Here is a 20872-nt window from a genome sequence, read left to right on the forward strand (position 1 = left end):
CCGGACTTCCAAAACAGACGGAACATTTAGCAGACCATCGTCATGGACCCTCTCAGCATACATCCGGTGAGTCCCATGAATCTTCTGAATCTCAACAGTTTATACCAAGTGTAGAGGAACAAGCCAAAACTGATCGCCACACTAATCGATGGCACAAACAGGGAGCGAGACCCAAAGGAACACGAGACATCAGATTGTCACGAGTTTCTCATATTGCTGCTGTAGCATCCTCTACCCCAGATTCGACTATGACAAGGCTTGTGAATACCAGTATTCTACCACCCCCTATACATCTTGAGAACAGATTTGAAGCATTAATGAATGCGGGTGAGGAATCCCCAAATGTGATTAAACATCTATTGGATCAGCCAGCAGCTAACACCGCTACTAACAGGTGCTCAAGGTCGAGCAGACAATGACATTCAGCTCAGAGCGCAGTCGAGCCCAGGACTCTGATAGTGGGTGACTCTATTATCAGAAACATCAGTAGCAGGACTACAACAACATGCTGCCTTCCTCAAGCAATGGTCTCTGATGTGAACAAGGAACTTCAGAATATTCTGATGAAGCACAAGACTACAAATCCAATTATCATCCATGTGGGGAAGAATGATACTCTGAAAGAGCAGTCAGAACTCCTTAAGAAGGACTTTAGTGAACCTTTTTCAAACACTTTGAAGACTCAAAGTTCATCAGTGGACCACTCCCAACTGATAACACCATGCAGCCACAATAAGCACTGCTGATGGACACCATCCCGGCCGAGCCCTGCCCTCAGAGCTCCTCACAGACAGACTGTGATGTATCAAAACAGCTACAAGACTCAGCACTCAAGGATGACTTTCTGGAAGACAGCCGGGGAAGCCAAGACAACATATCACAGTCACCGGAAACACCAGAGACACAGCCCCGCTCACCAGACACATTATCCCTCTCTCCAGCATCTCCACTTCTGTGCTTTTCACAGAAAATGGTAGAATTGGTGTATGCTGGGACTAAACTCTCACACTCATTCGTTGCAAGCCCGCAGATATCAACAAGAAAACAGCAGGCCCCCCAAACACCAAAGCCTGTGGGCCCTGCTCCTGTGAGAGCTCTCCGACCGCTGCCACAATGCCAGGGCCCCAACCCTCCATCTGCTGTAGGTGAGCCAAAAACAGCTGATAGCAGCTCTCAGTGATATGTGTCGGGTCCCCGCTATAATAGCAGCAACATTCACAAATGTTTACAGAACAAGCGGGAACCCAGTGTGCCTGTAGCTTTCTCTATTTCAGTTTTATCATGTGACAGAAAGTTTAAGTCCATCTCAAGCCGAAGGGCAAACTCATCTAATCTGCAGCCTATTATGCATCAAACTAAAATTGATGTAATGACATAAATCACTGCCATCAAGTTAGCATCTTTAAACATTCGCTCACTAAAAAATTAATCATTTTCTAATCAATGACTTTATAACCACAAACGATCTGGATTTTATGTTTCTAAATGAAACATGGCTAGAAGACAGCTGCAGTACAACAGTCCTCAATGAAGCACCCCTCCTAACTTTACTTTCATGAGTGTGTGCAGGACTGTTAGGAGAGGTGGAGGTGTAGCTGCTCTATTTAAAGATGTCTATCAATGCAAGCAAGTGTCATTTGGTCAGTACTTGTCTTTTGAATATCTAGGAATTGTGCTGAAAGGTGCTCCATGCATTCTGTTTATCATTATTTACAGGCCTCCAAAATACTCTCTAGCCTTTGTTGAAGAGGTCACAGAAATGTTATCAATGATTTCCTCAGAGTTTGACTGTTTTGCTATTGCAGGGGATTTTAATATTCACATAGATAATGCAGAAAACAAAACTACAAAAGAAATGATAACGGTTCTTAAACACTTTTGACCTGATTCAGCATGTGCATGGACCCACACACAAGGGTGGACACACTCTAGATTTAATCATCAGTAGGGCTCTAAACATCTCATCCATTGTTATTAAGGACGTAGCACTATCTGATCACTTCTGTATTTTCTTTGATATATTGATCTCTGCTACCACTGAATCTAGATCTGTCTCTGTCAGAAGGAGATGCTTTCAAATGTAGCTGCACTTAATAGACCGAGCCGTAGTTTGCTGACAAGCGGCGCAATATCGCGTTCATAATCGCAGATGAATCGCATGCGGTTATGAACGTGATATTGCGTCAGCGAACTACGGCTCTGGACATTAAGCGCTAATCACAGAACCAGCTTTACTGACGAGACGCGCATGACAATTGCATGCGATTAATAGTGCAGACCTAACGAGAACACTAGTGTACTATTTATGGAGGCTATATCTTTAACACTGAGTATTTTTGCGGACTCTGTTGATATTCTCCTTGATTCCTTTAACTCAAAAGTTAAGAATGGTATTAATGATATTGCTCCAATAATAGTCAGTAAGAAAACAAACAGACAGAAATCAGTTTCCCAGAGTCAGATTCCCAGTGAAATGCTGTCAGACTGCAAATGCAATGAGTTTGCTTCCTTCTTTTCTGAGAAGATCATCAATATCAGGAAGGCGATTAGCACATCCTCAAGCAATGCAGAGGTCAGACAGATTCGGCTGCAATATCAAAAAGATACTGTCTATTTTGAAGCAATTGATAGCAACATTTTGGAAGACATAGTGCAGCAACTAAAATCGTCAACTTGCTATCTTGACACACTTCCCACATCTTTTTTCAAAAATGATGCAGCTCATCCAGAACGCTGCTGCCAGGATTCTGACTAGAACCAGAACATCTGAGCACATCACATCAGTCCTCAGGTCCTTACACTGGCTTCCAGTTACATTTAGGATTGATTTTAAAGTACTTTTACTCGTCTAGAAGTCACTCAGTGACCTAGGACCAAAATACATTGCTTCCAGAATCAGCTTCCAGAAGAGATCAGATGTGCTAAAACACTAGTCACATTTAAATCTAGACTCAAAACTCATCTGTTTAGCTGTGCATTTATTTAATGAGCACTGTGCGATGTCCGACCTGATTGCACTGTATTTTACGTATTCACTGTATTTTATGTAAAATCATTTTCTATTTCTAACTGTTTTAAATTCAAGTCAATTTTTAAATCATTTCCAAAGTTTTAAAATTGCTTGTTTTAGTTTTGTTCTTCATGATTATTTTACTTTTTTTTTATGTAAAGCACTTTGAATTACCATTGTGTACGAAATCTGCTATATAAATAAACTTGCCTTGCCTTACTACAGCAACCCCCACCACACACACACACACACGCACGCAAAATGGTAGAGGGCCTCGCATGTCAGCTTTGCACAGGGCCTCTCACCCTCCTTGCGACGGCTCTGCTGGGGCATATTTTAAACAAAAGGCGGTGGCCGCTGCAATATTTGCCCCGTCTCTTTTGATGTTTTCTGGACACTCTCTGTAAGAAATATTTGAATAAGAAAATGTATAAGTATGGAATATGATGCACTACAGTAATCACTGTATTTTATCATTAACTATTTCTTTGCCTTCCACAGAATACATTTAGACCACTTAAACTATTGACTGGGTTTTAATCAGTTTCTGAGAAAAACAAAAAAATCTACCATAGCTTTAAGAGCCATGAATGTAAAGTACATGCTATAAGTCATCAAAATATATTTCAGCTTGTGATGCAATTCACAAACACTAAGCAGACAATCTAGCAAAAGAAAACCATGACAACAAAGACACATTTGCAGTATTTTTGCAGAGTGTCTTAAGGTAAATTAACATTTAATGTCTAATACATATCTTTAAGAATGCAAAAAACAATTGTTAGAGTTCTGAACAATAAAGAAAGGCTGACAACAGGAATGACCTGCCAATCAGCAAGAAGTGTGTATATATGAACGTTTGTGCGATTTCTGTGTGACAGATGAGTACCTACAATACGAGGTTACTGGTTTTCACTAAACCAACTAAAACAGAAACTAAACAACCCTGAGTGTCACAGTGATATGACGCTAATATTTGTATTATTTGTTAATTTTGTTTTACCTGTGACAACAGTGTACAGATTGATGTTGGTGAAGGCAAGCTTCCCCTTCCCCCACTTCATACTGAAACAGGCCATGACCTCATTTGTCATCAACCTGTGGATACAAGAGTAATGCCCAAATAATTGATTATACATGACACATTATGAGGCAGGTATTATAGTTTGTGTTACGTGTTCATCATATCTAGTATAATGCAGATATCATACAGGTCCTCCAGTTGGTACTAGATTAAAAGTCATAGGCTCACCCAAACTGGCAGTTTTTTATCTTATTGCAGAACAACTGATATTGTGCCATTTCAAAATGTAAAACCAACACTATTTCAACAACTTGGCCTGTAAATATTAATTTCATTCATTTTCTCCTTGCTAGTAAAATTATAAGTGCAAAATTATAGGATAACAGAAGAGCACACAAGAAAACCAGAAGAATCAGATTAATGACCTTCAATCTATTAATATTTTAAATCTAATTAATGTAATATATTAAAACATAAGTGTTCTAGCGGCTCATTTATAAATGATCAAAAAACATAACGTTACCTTACAATAATATGGCTTCTTCAGACCATGGCAAGGAGATAAAAGCAAAAACAAAACAAATGTTATAACCTCATATAGTATAGCTCCACAACACCTGAAATCACACAATATTAAATACTATAATAGACCTCAGTTATAAACTTGAACCCCAAATATAAAACTAGAGCTTGTAGTAGAAAAGGCTGTTTTTGCTTAAATTAATAAAAAAAAAGGAGCCTCTTTACATCCTGTGTAGAAATCTGACAGCTAAAGGAGATAGCCTAATTACTCCAAAATTAATTAAACAACTTGTACAGCAAAATATTAAGTTACTATAAACATCTGCATAACTAATTCGCATGACACAATTGAAGGAAAGAAAAGCATCGAATCGATGGAATTTCATGATGAAAAGCTTAACGTTAAATTATCCGAAACAATAATAATATAATAATTAAAAACATACGTCTTAAGTTTAAACTTTATTTGAACTGTTTTTCAGCGCTAGATGGCTTTAGTGACTCAGGCGTTATTTCAGGGATATAACAGTTAACGTTTCCATTTTCTAATTAATTATCTCTACCCATCGTCTTACAGCTAAAACACTTCGATGTATTTGATACGTATTACAAGTAATATCATTATATAGGGGGGCATAAACACTTACATTACATGATATAATTTCCAGATATACTCACCACAGTTCGAGCTGTAAGTGCACTGCAGGCCGCCTGATAAATTGATGCCGATTCAAAAAAGACCGCCAAGTAGTCGCAAAATGGCGCAATAGCGCGATGTCACCGCGTTGCATTATGTTTGGGCATGGGATTATGGGGGTTGGCAAAAGAATAAATAAATAAATAATAATAATAATTCAAATAAAATAAACAATAATATACTTTAAATTAACTTGTATTATTCTGTACATTAGTGCTTATCCACAAAATCCATACACAGAAAAAGTTGAAGCATAATCATCTTTGATGGATGAGATCAACATTTAAATATGAAATGATTTGTAATTTTACATTTTTAACTAGAATGTACTTTAAATATAAAAAAAAAATGCAAGTAAGAAGCAGCAATCAATCTGATCAATTATTTTATATATATAAAAAAGAATAATAATATAAAGAACAGACCAAATTATAGCAAAGGAATTAGAGTTATATTGCATAATTACAAGACTGTACAATAAACAGTAATGTTTGCATTGTCTGCATGCACTCACTGCATGCACTTTCCAACACAAAGATCAAAAAGTTTATGTTTCCAGCCCAGAATCCAGTAAGCAATACTGTTTTGATCATCCTAAATATGTCTTAACAGGTTTGAGAGTGTTTGAATTGCATTATATTGCAAAAAAAAAGATTGGATATCAATTTATATAAACTGCAATGGTTCATGAATGGGTCATGGGTCAAATTAAAGTCATAACACTTTTTCATAGTCCCTTTTGAATATTCCATTGACAATATAATATTGCACTTACATGTCAACTAACTCTCATTACAGTGTTAATAGCCTGTCTGCTTAATTTCTAACTGTTAATTCTGATGGTCTCCCAAAATATGTTTTACTGACTACAAGTAACTTTGCAAGTACATCAACTTATTCTAACACTCTAATGAGAGCAGGTATGTACAGTCGTGGCCAAAAATATTGGCACCCTTGGTAAATATGATCAAAGAAGAGTGTAAAAATTCTTCTGCATTGTTAATCCTTTTGATCTTTTATTTAAAAAACAGTTCACAAAAAATGTATCCTTTCATTGGATAATAAGAATTGAAAACGTTTTTTTTTCTCAAATGCTCTTTGGACACAATTATTGGCCCCCCTAGAAATTCTTATGAGTAAAATATCTCTGAAGGTATATTCCCATTCAAATTCACAATTTTGAGCACTCCAGCTTGATTATAAACATGAAATTATCCAGACATGGCTACCTGTTTCACAGAAATATAAAGAGGAGGGAAAACAAAGCCCAAATTCCTTTAATCATTCATCAAAATGAGAAAAACCAAAGAATGTATTTCTGATGTGCAGCAAAAGATAATTGAGCTTCACAAATTGGTGAAGTGGCTTTAAGAAAAGAGCTAGAGCAGTGAAAATTCCTATTTCCACCATCAGGGCAATAATTAAGAATTTCCAATCAACAGAAAATGTTACAAAACTGCCTGGAAGAGGACGTGTGTTTAAATCATCCTAATGTGCGATGATAAGGAGAGTTTGAGTAGCTAAAAACTAGTAGGGTCACAGCTGGAGAATTGCAGAAAATAGCAGAGTCTCTGGTTCAGAAAACCGTTAAAAAAATTGTCAAACAGAACCTACATCAACACATTTTGTTTGGGAGGGTTACAAGAAAAATTCTCCTAGCTCATTCAAAAAAACAAACTAAAGCATATTCAGTTATCAGCCAAGACTGGAACTTTACATGGGAATGGCTTCTATGATCAGATGAAACTAAAAAATGAGCTTTTTAGCAGCAGCAAACACTCAAGATGGGTTTGGTGATCACAGAGAGAAAAAAGTACCCCATGTGTACAATGAAATATACTGCTGTATTTTTTATTTTCTGGGCCTATATTTCTGCTGGAGGTCCTGGATATCTTGTTTAGATACATGACATCATGGATTCTATCAAATACCAACAGATAAAAAAATCAAACACAGAACATAAGTTTTTGATGTCAATGTGACGTTGGCTTGAGACGTTGGCTCGACGTTGGATTTTGGTTAGTTAATGCCACAACCTAAAACTAACTACAGATCAACATCAAATGATGTTTTAATTTGACGTTGTGTGGACGTTTGCCATTATGACGTCTAGGAAACGTTGGATTATGGTTGCCATACCTGACGAAAAAACATAAGTTTTTGATGTCAATGTGACGTTGGCTTGAGATGTTGTCTTGATGCTGGATTTTGGTTAGTTAATGCCACAACCTAAAACTAACTACAGATCAACATCAAATTATGTTATAATTTGACATTGTGTGGACGTTGCCATTATGACGTCTAGAAAACGTTGGATTATGGTTGCCATACCTGACGACTAAATATCAGTATTTGATGTCAATGTGACGTTGGCCTGAGACGTTGGCTCGACGTTGGGTTTAGGTTAGTTAATGTCACAACCTAAAAACAAACTAAAGATCAAAGTCAAATGACGTTATAATTTGACGTTGATTGGACGTTACCATTATGACGTCTTGAAGACATTGGATTTTGGTTGCCATACCTGATGACTAAACATCAGTATTTGATGTCAATCTGACGTTGGCTTGAGACGTTGTCTTGATGTTGGATTTTGGTTAGTTAATGCCACAACCTAAAACTAACTACAGATCAACATCAAATGATGTTATAACTTGACGTTGATCGGACGTTACCATAATGACGTCTACAAGATGTTGGATTTTGGTTGCCATACCTGACGACAAAACATCAGTATTTGATGTCAGTGTGACGTTGGCCTGAGACGTTGCCTCGACGTTGGGTTTAGGTTAGTTAATGTCACAACCTAAAAACAAACTAAAGATCAAAGTCAAATGACGTTATAATTTGACGTTGATTGGATGTTACCATTATGACGTCTTGAAGACATTGGATTTTGGTTGCCATACCTGACGACAAAACATACGTTTTTGATGTCAATCTGACGTTGGCCTGAGACGTTGGCTCGACGTTGGGTTTAGGTTAGTTAATGTCACAACCTAAAAACAAACTAAAGATCAAAGTCAAATGACGTTATAATTTGACGTTGATTGGACGTTACCATTATGACGTCTTGAAGACATTGGATTTTGGTTGCCATACCTGACGACAAAACATACGTTTTTGATGTCAATGTGACGTTGGCTTAAGACATTGGCTCGACGTTGGATTTTGGTTAGTTAATGCCTCAACCTAAAACTAACTACAGATCAACATCAAATTATGTTATAATTTGACATTGTGTGGACGTTGCCATTATGACGTCTAGAAAACGTTGGATTATGGTTGCCATACCTGACGACTAAATATCAGTATTTGATGTCAATGTGACGTTGGCCTGAGATGTTGGCACGACGTTGGGTTTAGGTTAGTTAATGTCACAACCTAAAAACAAACTAAAGATCAAAGTCAAATGACGTTATAATTTGACGTTGATTGGACGTTACCATTATGACGTCTTGGAGACATTGGATTTTGGTTGCCATACCTGACGACTAAACATCAGTATTTGATGTCAATCTGACGTTGGCTTGAGACGTTGTCTTGATGTTGGATTTTGGTTAGTTAATGCCACAACCTTAAACTAACTACAGATCAACATCAAATGATGTTATAACTTGACGTTGATCGGACGTTACCATAATGACGTCTACAAGATGTTGGATTTTGGTTGCCATACCTGACGACAAAACATCAGTATTTGATGTCAGTGTGACGTTGGCTTGAGACGTTGGCTCAACGTTGGATTTTGGTTAGTTAATGCCACAACCTAAAAACTAACTAAAGATCAAAGTCAAATGACGTTATAATTTGACGTTGATTGGACGTTACTATTATGACGTCTTGAAGACATTGGATTTTGGTTGCCATACCTGACGACTAAGTATCAGTTTTTGATGTCAATCTGACGTTGGCTTGAGACGTTGGCTCGACGTTGGATTTTGGTTAGTTAATGCCACAACCTAAAACTAACTACAGATCAACATCAAATGATGTTTTAATTTGACGTTGTGTGGATGTTGCCATTATGATGTCTAGAAAACGTTGGATTATGGTTGCCATACCTGACGACAAAACATAAGTTTTTGATGTCAATGTGACGTTGGCTTGAGACGTTGGCTCGACGTTGGATTTTGGTTAGTTAATGCCACAACCTAAAACTAACTACAGATCAACATCAAATGATGTTATAACTTGACGTTGATTGGACGTTACCATAATGACGTCTACTAGATGTTGAATTTAGGTTGCCATACCTGACGACAAAACATCAGTATTTGATGTCATTGTGACGTTGGCTTGAGACGTGTGGCTCGACGTTGGATTTTTGTTAGTTAATGCCACAACCTAAAACTAACTACAGATCACATCAAATGATGTTATCAAATGATGTTTTAATTTGACGTTGTGTGGAACGTTGCCATTATGACGTCTAGGAAACGTTGGATTATGGTTTGTCATACCTGACGACCTAAATATCAGTCATGTATTTGATGTCAATATGACGTTGGCTTGAGACGTTGGCTCGACGTTGGATTTTGGTTACTTTATAACACAACCTAAAAACAACCAAATATCAACGTCAGCTGATGTTGGTCTTGGACGTCAATTTAACATTGTCATTAGACGTTGGCTTGACATTGAATTTTGGTTACCTTCACGTCAACGCGCACCTAAATCTATGATCAGTAAAGCGGTAAAGCCGGTTCCGTGATTAGCGGTAAATGTCTGTCACCTGTTTTCAAACGGGAGCGGCAGTTAATCGTGCTACGCCGTAATTGAGATTAATATTCGATTATGAACACGATATTGCCTAGCTTGTCATGAACTACGGCTCTGTGAAACTGCCGCTCCCGTTTGAAAACAGGTGACATACTTACCGTGCTTTACTGATGAGACACGCATATGACAAATGCATGCGATTAATCGTGCAGCCCTTCTTAATATACCAGAAACTTAAACTTTGTGTATTTCATAAAAAAAATATCCATCACACTCAAATGGTAGCAGCACTAAACATATTTGTTTGTATAAAAACATCTGTACTGTTAGCTACTATATCTTGTTTTTTAAAAAGTACATACAGGTTATTTATTCTTGGACTAGTAGAAGGTATACAATCTAAATCTTTATTTTGTTCTTGTTTGGCTACATTATCAGATGGAACGGATCTGATGCCCACATGCTATAAATGGCTTCTTTAACTCTTTATTTCTACTTGTATAACACTACTCATGTTCACCCACATTCTGAATTTGCTGACGAAGGCATTCTTGGGAATCTTGACCTCAAACTGGATCTCTTGAGATTCATTCAGTGTGTTTGCAACACGGCTTGTGATGACTGTTGTGGCGTAGCGACTGGTAATCGTGGAGTTAATGTAGAAGCTGTATATATTCACATTTTGTTTCTGACGAGACATTGAATAGTAAACTCATATTAAAGTATGGTTAACGAGATTGGCTGGTGCACATGTACTCCTCCTGTTCACATAGGATTGCTCAAATATTTACTGCTCAAAATGGCATGGAGAAAAGGCCTTTGGACTGAAAGACAAATAACGTTTTGATGACTGTATCTCAGTGTACATAGTTGCACAACAGATGGTTCTGTCGACTCAAACTGCATTTTTCTGTCAACAATGGCATTATAGACATAATCAAAATGAAAATGTCTAAACAGATAAACCATGCAGTTGAGAATAAATAGCTGGTTTCGTACATTGCACTGTGGTTTTGTTAAGAAAATAGACAGAATATACAACAAGCTAAATCATATTAAATATCAAAATACATAATAAACACTACTGTTCAAAAGTTTGGGAACTACATTTTTTTTAATGTATTTGAAAGAAGTCTATGCTCACCGAGGCTACATTTATTAAACCAAAAATACATATAAAAACAGTAGTTTCATAAAAACAGCCATTACTCCTGTGTTCTGTCACATGGACCTTCAGAAATAATTATAATATGCCAATTTGCTGATCAAGAAACGTGTATTAATTAATGAAGCATTTTTTGTGGAAATATTAAGTTTTTTCAGGATTTCTTTGTGAACATGAAGCAAAAAAAAAAAAAAAAACTTTTGATCAATTTAATGATTAAAAGTATTATTATTATTATCTAAATCTGACCTTAATTTTTTTAACAATAGTATATATTCAACAAGTATGAAGTATATCTAGTTTGTCTAGACCTTGATCTCAAATACAAATATAAATCTGTTGTTTTATCCTGATTTGTTAGAGTATTTAAGAATTTTGTCTTCTGTCTTGAACTAAAATTTTACCCTCACCTTCTTAACAGGGTTTGAAGTGGCTGAGATGAGAAAGACACCCAAGAGAATCAGCCGGAGAGCTGCTCGATCCATCATGACCTGGACAAGATACTGACCTCAAAAACACACTGCCTTTAAACTCAAGCCCTCAGCATGCTATTGGCTGTTATTGACCGGATGAAGAAACCTCCCCCTTTATTTGCAGTGAGAGTCTCTTGAACACCACATAACTCAATATCGAGGCATGCTTTTCAAGAAAATATATTATCTATACAATTTGTAAATACATTCTGTAGAAGCTTGGTGTTGTGCTTTTATTATATTTTCAGGCAGGTCCACAAAAAATACATATTTTCCAGCAATTATCACAATCAGTGCTTACAGAGGCACCAATAAAAGGGTTACTATGTATAGATAATTTTGATTTGCGATTTTAATTGCTATTTTATCACATGGTTTGCCCGTTAAAGCCCAGGTGCATTTGTGTGAGCAAAGAAAAACACATTCATAAACATTCAAAGATATGGTAATCAAATCATGCTAAAGATGAAAATAACTTGGTCATTCCCCTACTATTTGCCATTAGAAGACCATTTTATAACTATTTGATCAACAATGTACATATAAAGAATATGTTATTATTGGAAAGGTCAGCACAATAATGGATAATCTTTTTTGTTGTTGTTTTGCTGAATTGTACAGCTGAGTGATGGCGAGGTCAGAGAGCTCCTGCTGTGTGACAGCCTGGAATGGTACAAGCCAACATCCAACCACAGGAGCAGAAGCAAGTCTGTAGTCCTTCACCATCACCCTGAAATAACAATACACTTACCTAAAAACTTATGCCAAAATACATTTTTTATAGAAATTCAACTACAGTGGCGTGAAAAATTGTTGGCCCCCTTCCTGATTTCTTTTTTTTTTTTTTTTTTTTTTTTTTGCACGTTTGTCACACTTTAATGTTTCAGATCAAACAAATTTAAATATTAGTAAAAGATAACACAACATGCTGCTAAGGGCCACCCTTAGCAGCAACAACTGCAATCAAGCGTTTGCGATAACTTGCAATGAGTCTGTTACAGCACTGTGGAGGAATCTTGGTCCACTCATTGATGCAGAATTGTTGTAATTCAGCCACATTGCAGGGTTTTTGAGCATGAACCGCCTTTTAAAGGTCATGCCACAGCATCTCAATAGGATTCAGGTCAGGACTTTGACTAGGCCACTCCAAAGTCTTCCTTTTGTTTTTCTTCAGCCATTCAGAGGTGGACTTGCTGGTGTGTTTTGGATCATTGTCCTGCTGCAGAACCCAAGTTCACTTCAGCTTGAGGTCACGAACAGATGGCTGGTCATTCTCCTTCAGGATTTTTTGGTAAACAGCAGAATTCATGGTTCCATTTATCACAGCGGGTCTTCCAGGTCCTGAAGCAGCAAAACAGCCCCAGACCATCACACTACCACCACCATATTTTACTGTTGGTATGATGTTCTTTTTCTGAAATGCGGTGTTACTTTTACGCCAGACGTAATGGGACCTTCCAAAAAGTTCAACTTTTGTCTCGTCAGTCCACAGAGTATTTTCCCAAAAGTCTTGGGAATCATCAAGATGTTTTCTTGCAAAACAGAGACGAGCCTTTATGTTCCTTTTGCTCAGAAGCGGCCCAGTCTCTTTCTTATGGTGGAGTCATGATCATCTGACCTTAACTGAGGCAAGTGAGTTCTGCAGTTCTTTGGATGTTGTTGTGGCGTCTTTTGTGACCTCTTGGATGAGTCGTCGCTGTGCTCTTGGGGTAATTTTGGTCAGCCGGCCACTCCTGGGAAGGTTCTCCTCTGTTCCATGTTTTTGCCATTTGTGAATAATGGCTCTCGCTGTGGTTTGCTGGAGTCCCAAAGCTTTAGAAATGGCTTTATAAACTTTTTCAGACTGATAGGTCTCAATTACTTTCTTTCTCATTTGTTTCTGAATTTCTTTGGATCTCGGCATAATGTCTAGCTTTTGAGGATCTTTTGGTCTACTTCACTTTGTCAGGCAGGTCCTATTTAAGAGATTTCTTGATTGCAAACAGGTGTGGCAGTAATCAGGCCTGGGTGTGGCTAGAGAAATTGAACTCATGTGTGATAAACCACAGTTTTAACAGGGGGGGCAAACACTTCTTCACACAGGGCCATGTTGTTTTGGATTTTGTTTTCCCTTAATAATAAAAACCTTCATTTAAAAACTGCATGTTGTGTTTACTTGTGTTATCTTTGACTAATATTTACATTTATTTGATGATCTGAAACATTAAAGTGTGACAAACATGCAAAAAAACCTAAGAAATCAGGAAGGGGGCCAACACTTTTTCACACCACTGTATATGGACACTACCAGTCAAAAGTTTGTAATAATTAAGATTTTAATAACTAAGCACCAAATCATCATTATGTTTTCTGAAGGATCATGTGCTACTAAAGACAGGAGTAATGATAATGAAAATTTAGCTTTGGCATCACAGGCATAAATTACATTTTAAATATATGAAAATAGAAAACAGTTATTTTACATTATAACAATATTGCACAATATATCCGTTTTACTGTTTTGTTGTTGTTGTTGTTGTTGTTGTTGTTTATTAAATAAATGCAGCCTTGTGAGCATTAGAAAATAGTTTGTTTTAAAAAAAAAATCATAATTATTCCACGCTGTTGACTGGCAGTGTATATTTATTGATCACTTACCAAGATGTCTTCACTTCCTTGTCCTTTATCTTTAAAGTTGGTGTTTGTGATCCTGGGATCTCATAATATGAAATACCAGCCTCTCCTTAAAATATTATCCACAGTGCTGGTTTAATAACCACAATATCTTCCCTTACAGACCACCTTTGGTATCAGTACAGAAGTATCAGTACAGTAACTCTCTTACCTAAAATATCCATCAAACCGACATCTTTTGGTTGTTGCCAAATGGCAGGCCACAGAAAAATAGTAGTAGGTATGAATCTGGAATAAGCAAGTAAGATGAAAAATCTATTTATATAACAATATTGTTAACTATATGGCAGACATATCAATGTTGTAGGTTCAGTGATTAAAGCTGTACCAAAATCATTGAAGTTATTCAAAACTCTTAAAGTCTGGAAAACAAGACAGCTATAATAGAAGCTAACAGCTAGTAGTATAACAGCTATAATTGATTATTTAATATTCATTAACATATTAGAATACACACATACTTTTCACCGTGTATAGGTGCTGCTTAGGGGGTCTTGATCGTCTCTTTGGGCTCCGGGACTCTATGAAAGTTAAGAGTGTTAGAAATAGGTTTGCGTGGGGATTTCAGTGTCACATGAAATGAAATAATAGAAAAAGAAAAAGTGATGTACAGTACCATGTTGCCTTACACCGCTGGAGGCAAGAAGCATATTAACTGCAGTTTGGAGTAGTAGAATAGGAAGTTATTTTCTGGAATATGAAGGACTGTGTGGCCCCCTAATAGTAGTATGTTTTGTGTTGTTTTCTGCGGATAAATTATTTCTTTAAAATATTTGTATTGAAGTGTTTGGGGTTGGTAAGAATTTTTTATCTTTTCGAAAGAAGTCCTTATGCTCACCAAGGCTGCATTTATTTGTTTGAAATTTGAGTAAAAACAGTATTATTGTAAAATATTGAATATTTTTATAATTTAAAACAACAGTTTTCTGTTGCGTTCAACTGATCGGTTACATCTGGTGGTTCCTCGATCTCACTTGTTGAAAGTGCTTTAGAAATAAAGTTTGGGTTGCAAGTAGAGTAATATATTTTAAAATATAATTTACTCCTGCGATGATACACTGTAAGACTTTTTTCCATGTATTATTTCATGAATAGTAAATTGATGAATAAAAAAGTATCTTTACTGTCACCTTTGCTCAATTTCATGTGTCCTTGCTGAATAAACGTATTAATTTATTTATTCTTAAATTTTGCTGAACCCAAACCTTTAAACAGTTAGAATAATAACTGATAAGTTGTTTGGCAAATGCATATTACATAAAGTCACAAAAAGTTACTACATAAAGTTCTTACATAAAGTTTTTTATATTTATTTCCTTTGTGGTAACATGTTGGGAATGCAGGAAAAAGTAAAAATCTGTGTACCTGGAGACTTTGCATGACTGGGCATGGACATTTGTCTGCTTGCTAAATGAGAAATAATGCTCATAAGCAAAATATCATAAAGATTATCCTGATAAACAAATAAATATCCTTAAGCTCTTTTTCTTTATTTGATCTTACATATCTTATTACCTCCGGATGAATGCCTTTTTGGCTTCTCTTCCTCTTTGGGTTTGTGGGCAACCTGCATTTCCTCATCCTGGGGCTTGGTGACCACCATTGATGTAAGCGGTGTGACAAACTTGTACTCCAGAGAAAGCTCAAGGGCTTCTTTCTTTGCGTTTTCTTTTTCCAGGTCTTTTAGAAGCACCCTGAGGTACGGAAGAAAAAATCAACATTAAAATTCTGTAATCCCATAGACATACATAGAGTTGAATCAGAATTACCTAATAAAGTGGCCTACCTAAATATATATATATATATATATATACACACACACACACACACACATTATAATTCTACTCTGTGTATGTGTGTGTGTGTGTGTGTATATATATATTTATATATATATATATATATATATATATATATATATATATATATATATATATATATATATATATATATATATATATATATATATATATACATACACACACACACACACACACACACATTATGATTCTACTCTGTGTATGTGTATGTGTGTGTGTGTATATATATATATATATATATATACACACACACACACACACACACACACATACATTTTCTCCAAAAGCTGCTTCACTGTAAGAAAGGCCCACAATCTTTTAATGAAGTTCTCGTGTTCAGGTCTGTCACTACTGAGGTCCCCTGTAAATACACTGCTATGATATACCACCTTAGACAACTTCTTCAGGAACTCAAAGTTGACATCAAACCCAAATCCCAAACTGTACAAAGGGAATTTTTCACCAATCGCCTTTTTCACATTTTCTGGAATCTTCTCTGGGTTGGTCTCAATTTTGTGTAAAACAATAAATATCAAGAGGGATTTTATGTATGGCAATGAAGCAAAATTGGACAATTTGTAAAATGTATAGACCGTCATATTTTAGTGTAGAGCAGGGATCCTCAAATCTGGCCCACGAGATCCACTTTCCTGCAGAGTTCAAACACACCTGAGCATGCAAATCAGTGTCTTCAGGATCATAAGAAAATCATAGGTAGGTGAGTTTGATCAGAGATGGAGCTAAACTCTGCAGCGCATTGGCCCTCTAGGGCAAGATTTGAGGAACCGTGGTGTAGAGGGTCATACATTTTTTGACACTTTTGTGCTGTGCTGGTGACTTCATATGTAAACTGTTCATATACAGTCATGGCCAAAAGTACTGGCAGTGACAAATTTAGTGTTTCGCAAAGTATTTGCTTCAGTATATGTAGTTCTTTTTTTTTATGTTTCTATGGTATACGTGAAAACAATGCTCTGGCATTCTGGATATTAGCTTCTGGATCAAATTCTGAATGATGGCAATCCATTCTTGACTTATTAGTGCTCGAAGTAGATCACAATTTCTGGGATTAGGCTATGGGGAGTTGCCTGGCCATAAATCCAAAATTTAAATGTCATGATCTTCAGATCACTTAATTATTACTCTTGCCAAATTGCTCCTGGATCTCTGGGAGAATCAACACCACAACTGTAACAGCACACATTGCAAAAATACACTCACTGGCCACTTTATTAGGTACACCTATTCAATTGCTAATCAATGTAACACAGATTGCTAATCAGCCAATCACATGGCAGCAACTCAATGCATTTAGGCATCTAGATGTGGTGAAGACGACTTGCTGAAGTTCAAACCAAGCATCAGAATGGGGAAGAAAGGGGTTTTAAGTGACTTTGAACGTGGAATGGTTGTTGGTGCCAGATGGGCTGGTCTGAGTATTTCAAAAACTGTTGATCTACTGGGATTTTCACGCACAACCATCTTTAGGGTTTACAGAGAATGGTCCGAAAAAGAGAAAATATCCAGTGAGTGGCAGTTGTGTGGACTAAAATGTCTTGTTGATGTCACAGGAGAATGGGCAGACTGGTTAGAGATGATAGAAAGGCAACAGTAACTCAAATAACCACTCGTTAAAACCAAGATATGCGGAATACCATCTCTGAACACACAACACATCGAACCCTGAAGCAGATGGGCTCCAGCAGCAGAAGACCACACCGTGTGCTGCTCCTGTCAGCTAAGAACAGGAAACGGAGGCTACAATTCACACAGGCTCACCAACATTGAACAATAGAAGATTGGAAAAAGTTGCCTGGTCTGTTGAGTCTCAATTTCTGCTGCGACATTCAGATGGTAGGGTCAGAATTTGGCGTAAAGAACATGAAAGCATGGATCCATCCTGCCTCGTCTCAACGGTTCAGGCTGATGGTGGTGGTAGTGTAATGGTGTGGGGGATATTTTCTTGGCACACTTTGGACCCCTTAGTACTAATTGAGCATCATTTAAATGCCACAGCCTACCTGAGTATTGTTGCTGACCATGCCCATCCCTTTATGACTACAGTGTACCCATCTTCTGATGGCTACTTCCAACAGGATAATGCACCATGTCACAAAGCTCAAATCACCTCAGACTGGTTTCTTGAACATGACAATGACTTCACTTTACTCAAATAGCCTCCACAGTCACCAGATCTCAATCAAATAGAGCAGCTTTGGGATGTGGTGGAATGGGAGATTTGCATCATGGATGTGCAGCCAACAAATCTGCAGCAACTTTGTGATGCTATTATGTCAATATGGACCAAAATCTCTGAGGAATGTTTCCGACACCTTGTTGAATCTATGCCACGAAGAATTAATGCAGTTCTGAAGTCAAAAGGGGGTCCAACCCGGTACTAGCAAGGTGTCCCTAATAAAGTGGCCAGTGAGAGTATATGTCACTGCCAGTCATTTTGGCCATGACTGTGCAATATTTATGTACATATACAAGAGTGCATGCAAGATTGAATCAGTTATTTTGTGCCTGTAGTGGGGTCTCCATCAGTCAACAGGATCAGGGTGGATGCGGATCCCTCTTGTGGGTATTTGTTTATCATGTCCACAGCTTTTAGCACTGCAGCATTTATGTCTGTGCCTGAAAGGAAAGAAAATGTTACAAATATGTACTAGAGTGGAAGTCTAGAATGTCTTTGTTTTAATTTGCTTCACAGTCAAAGACCTGGCTATTCAACTACTTAAACCATGGAGATCATATGTTTCCTGAATGATGTCAGTTAGGCATCATTTTCACTTAAGGGTATTTTTTTTTTCCTCATAAATCCATTTATTCATCTAGAAGGCTTTAATTCAGTTAGCAGACAGTGGATACTTTACATCCTCCACTCCTAATTCTCCTCATAAACGTCTTGGCTTCTTCAACGTTTTCTTCAGTTGCTTTTAGGAGTTCAGGTTTCTAGGTTTGAATGTGACCACTGAACGTGATTAATCAAAAGTGGTCATTCTCAGCAAGGTCACTCAGAATATTCAGCATTGCCAAACGAGTCTAAAATATAATGCTTTCATAGGCTAAAACTTAGGAAAACCATAACTATATGAAAAATAATGATTTCTTCTGTGTTGTTCTTAAGATTCAACAGTTCACCAAGTAAAACCCAAAGAAGAAACAAACTAAAAGAAAAAACAAATTCACCTGCTCTATTTTTTTGCCCGACATGGAGCCACTTTCATCAGTGATAAACACCACATTTTTGGGAATGTGCTGAATATCTGTTGGTGCAAAGTAGTGAACGAAGTAGTCATTTGATACCTGAAAAATTAGGATATTTGACAAGTAGGAATGAGTTCCTAAACTCTAACTGTAAATGAATGATTTATGTCACTTTGTTTCTGTAAATCGGTGTCACAGTGAAAACTTTCTGGTCATCATCACATTTGTCTTCCTGACAGTTTATGTTGTAATATTTGTCTTCATGTCTGTTTTTTTTTTTATTGTTTCTAGTGATCTTAATTAATTATGATGTTGACTTTGTTTTTATTTTTACAACAGTCATCACACTTTGTTTGCTGATCACAAGTGGGGTAAAATTTCACCCATGTCTAAGATTGCAAAATGGAAAAAGTTGTCAAATTATATTATATCACATTAACACAATCAAGCAAGAAGTTGGTTTCCTTTGATTTTTCTTTTTTTTTTTTCATACATCTTTGTCTGCTCTGATGGTTGTGACTGCATTGGTCAGATCCTTAGTGCTCAGAGCACCTTTGACCTCCAAGATTGAAATTCCTGTATTCTCATGGATGTGTATGTCAATCTAACCAAAATAAAATTCAGAAATTTTACATTTCTTTGTCTTTTTCCATTATGATAAACATTAAGCCCGTCTATAAACCCTAATTACATCAATCTTGATGTGTGTCTTTTCATACCTTGAAGTCAGCCACTGGCTGCATTGGTTGTGCATTGATGAGTAGCTCATATTTGATGTTGATGTGCTTTAGCAGTTCCTGGTAGGTCGACTCAAAGGTCACTTTACTAAAAGCAGCCACTGTCACTGAGGTTTTAAAGTCCTCTAAAGTCCTTCCAACAGCACTAAAATAGAAAGAGATACAATAATATTTAATAATCCTTAAGTAAATCTATTTTGTTAAACTATTATTTACAAATATCTTAACATAAATGATTATCTACATACACTATGAATTTGGAAGACGCTGTATTGCTGCTGAGCTTCTTCTTTTTCCTTCACAACCCCATCATATAATTTCCCCTCTATGGTCCTAATGTGAAAAGGATTGTTATTATTAGCTTTAAAAAAGTGACTGAGGTTATTAGACAGAATGGGAGTAGTTAAAATTAATGTACTAAAAAGTCGGGTTTTTTTTTTTTTTACTGTTAATAGTTTAATTTAAATTAGACAAGTCTGGCTGTTCACATGAGAATAGTATATGAGTGAGGAATGTTAATTTTGTACAATTGCTTGAACATTTTAATGCCTTGGATAGTGTTTGTGTATTTACTTGCATTCTAAACTGGCTGATGAAGGCATCCTTGGGAATCTTGACTTCAAAATGGACCTCTTGAGACTGATTCAACACATTTGTCACACGGCTTGTGATGATTGTAGTAGCATAGCGACTGGTGACTGTAAAGTTAATGTGGAAGCTGTAAATATCTATACCTTGTTTCTGTATTAAAGTGAACAAGTATCATTGTCAATATGTGCTCTTACGACAGGCTCTTAGGACAGAGCTTATTTTGGTCCAATA

General features: G+C 36.7%; 1 long non-coding RNA gene and 1 pseudogene across 1 annotated transcript; both read right to left on the minus strand.

Annotated features, from left to right (window-relative positions):
- Positions 1-3244: 3244 nt before the first annotated feature.
- Positions 3245-5385, minus strand: LOC109104076. Its single transcript, XR_006155859.1, has 3 exons — positions 4558-5385; positions 4014-4108; positions 3245-3411 (listed from the first exon to the last, which is right to left on the minus strand). It is a non-coding gene; the product is annotated as an uncharacterized LOC109104076 (long non-coding RNA).
- Positions 5386-12126: 6741 nt separating this feature from the next.
- LOC109097643 lies at positions 12127-20797 on the minus strand (annotated as a pseudogene).
- Positions 20798-20872: the final 75 nt, after the last annotated feature.

Source organism: Cyprinus carpio, chromosome B11 (genome assembly GCF_018340385.1).
Source record: "Cyprinus carpio isolate SPL01 chromosome B11, ASM1834038v1, whole genome shotgun sequence".
Taxonomy (NCBI): Eukaryota; Metazoa; Chordata; class Actinopteri; order Cypriniformes; family Cyprinidae; genus Cyprinus; species Cyprinus carpio.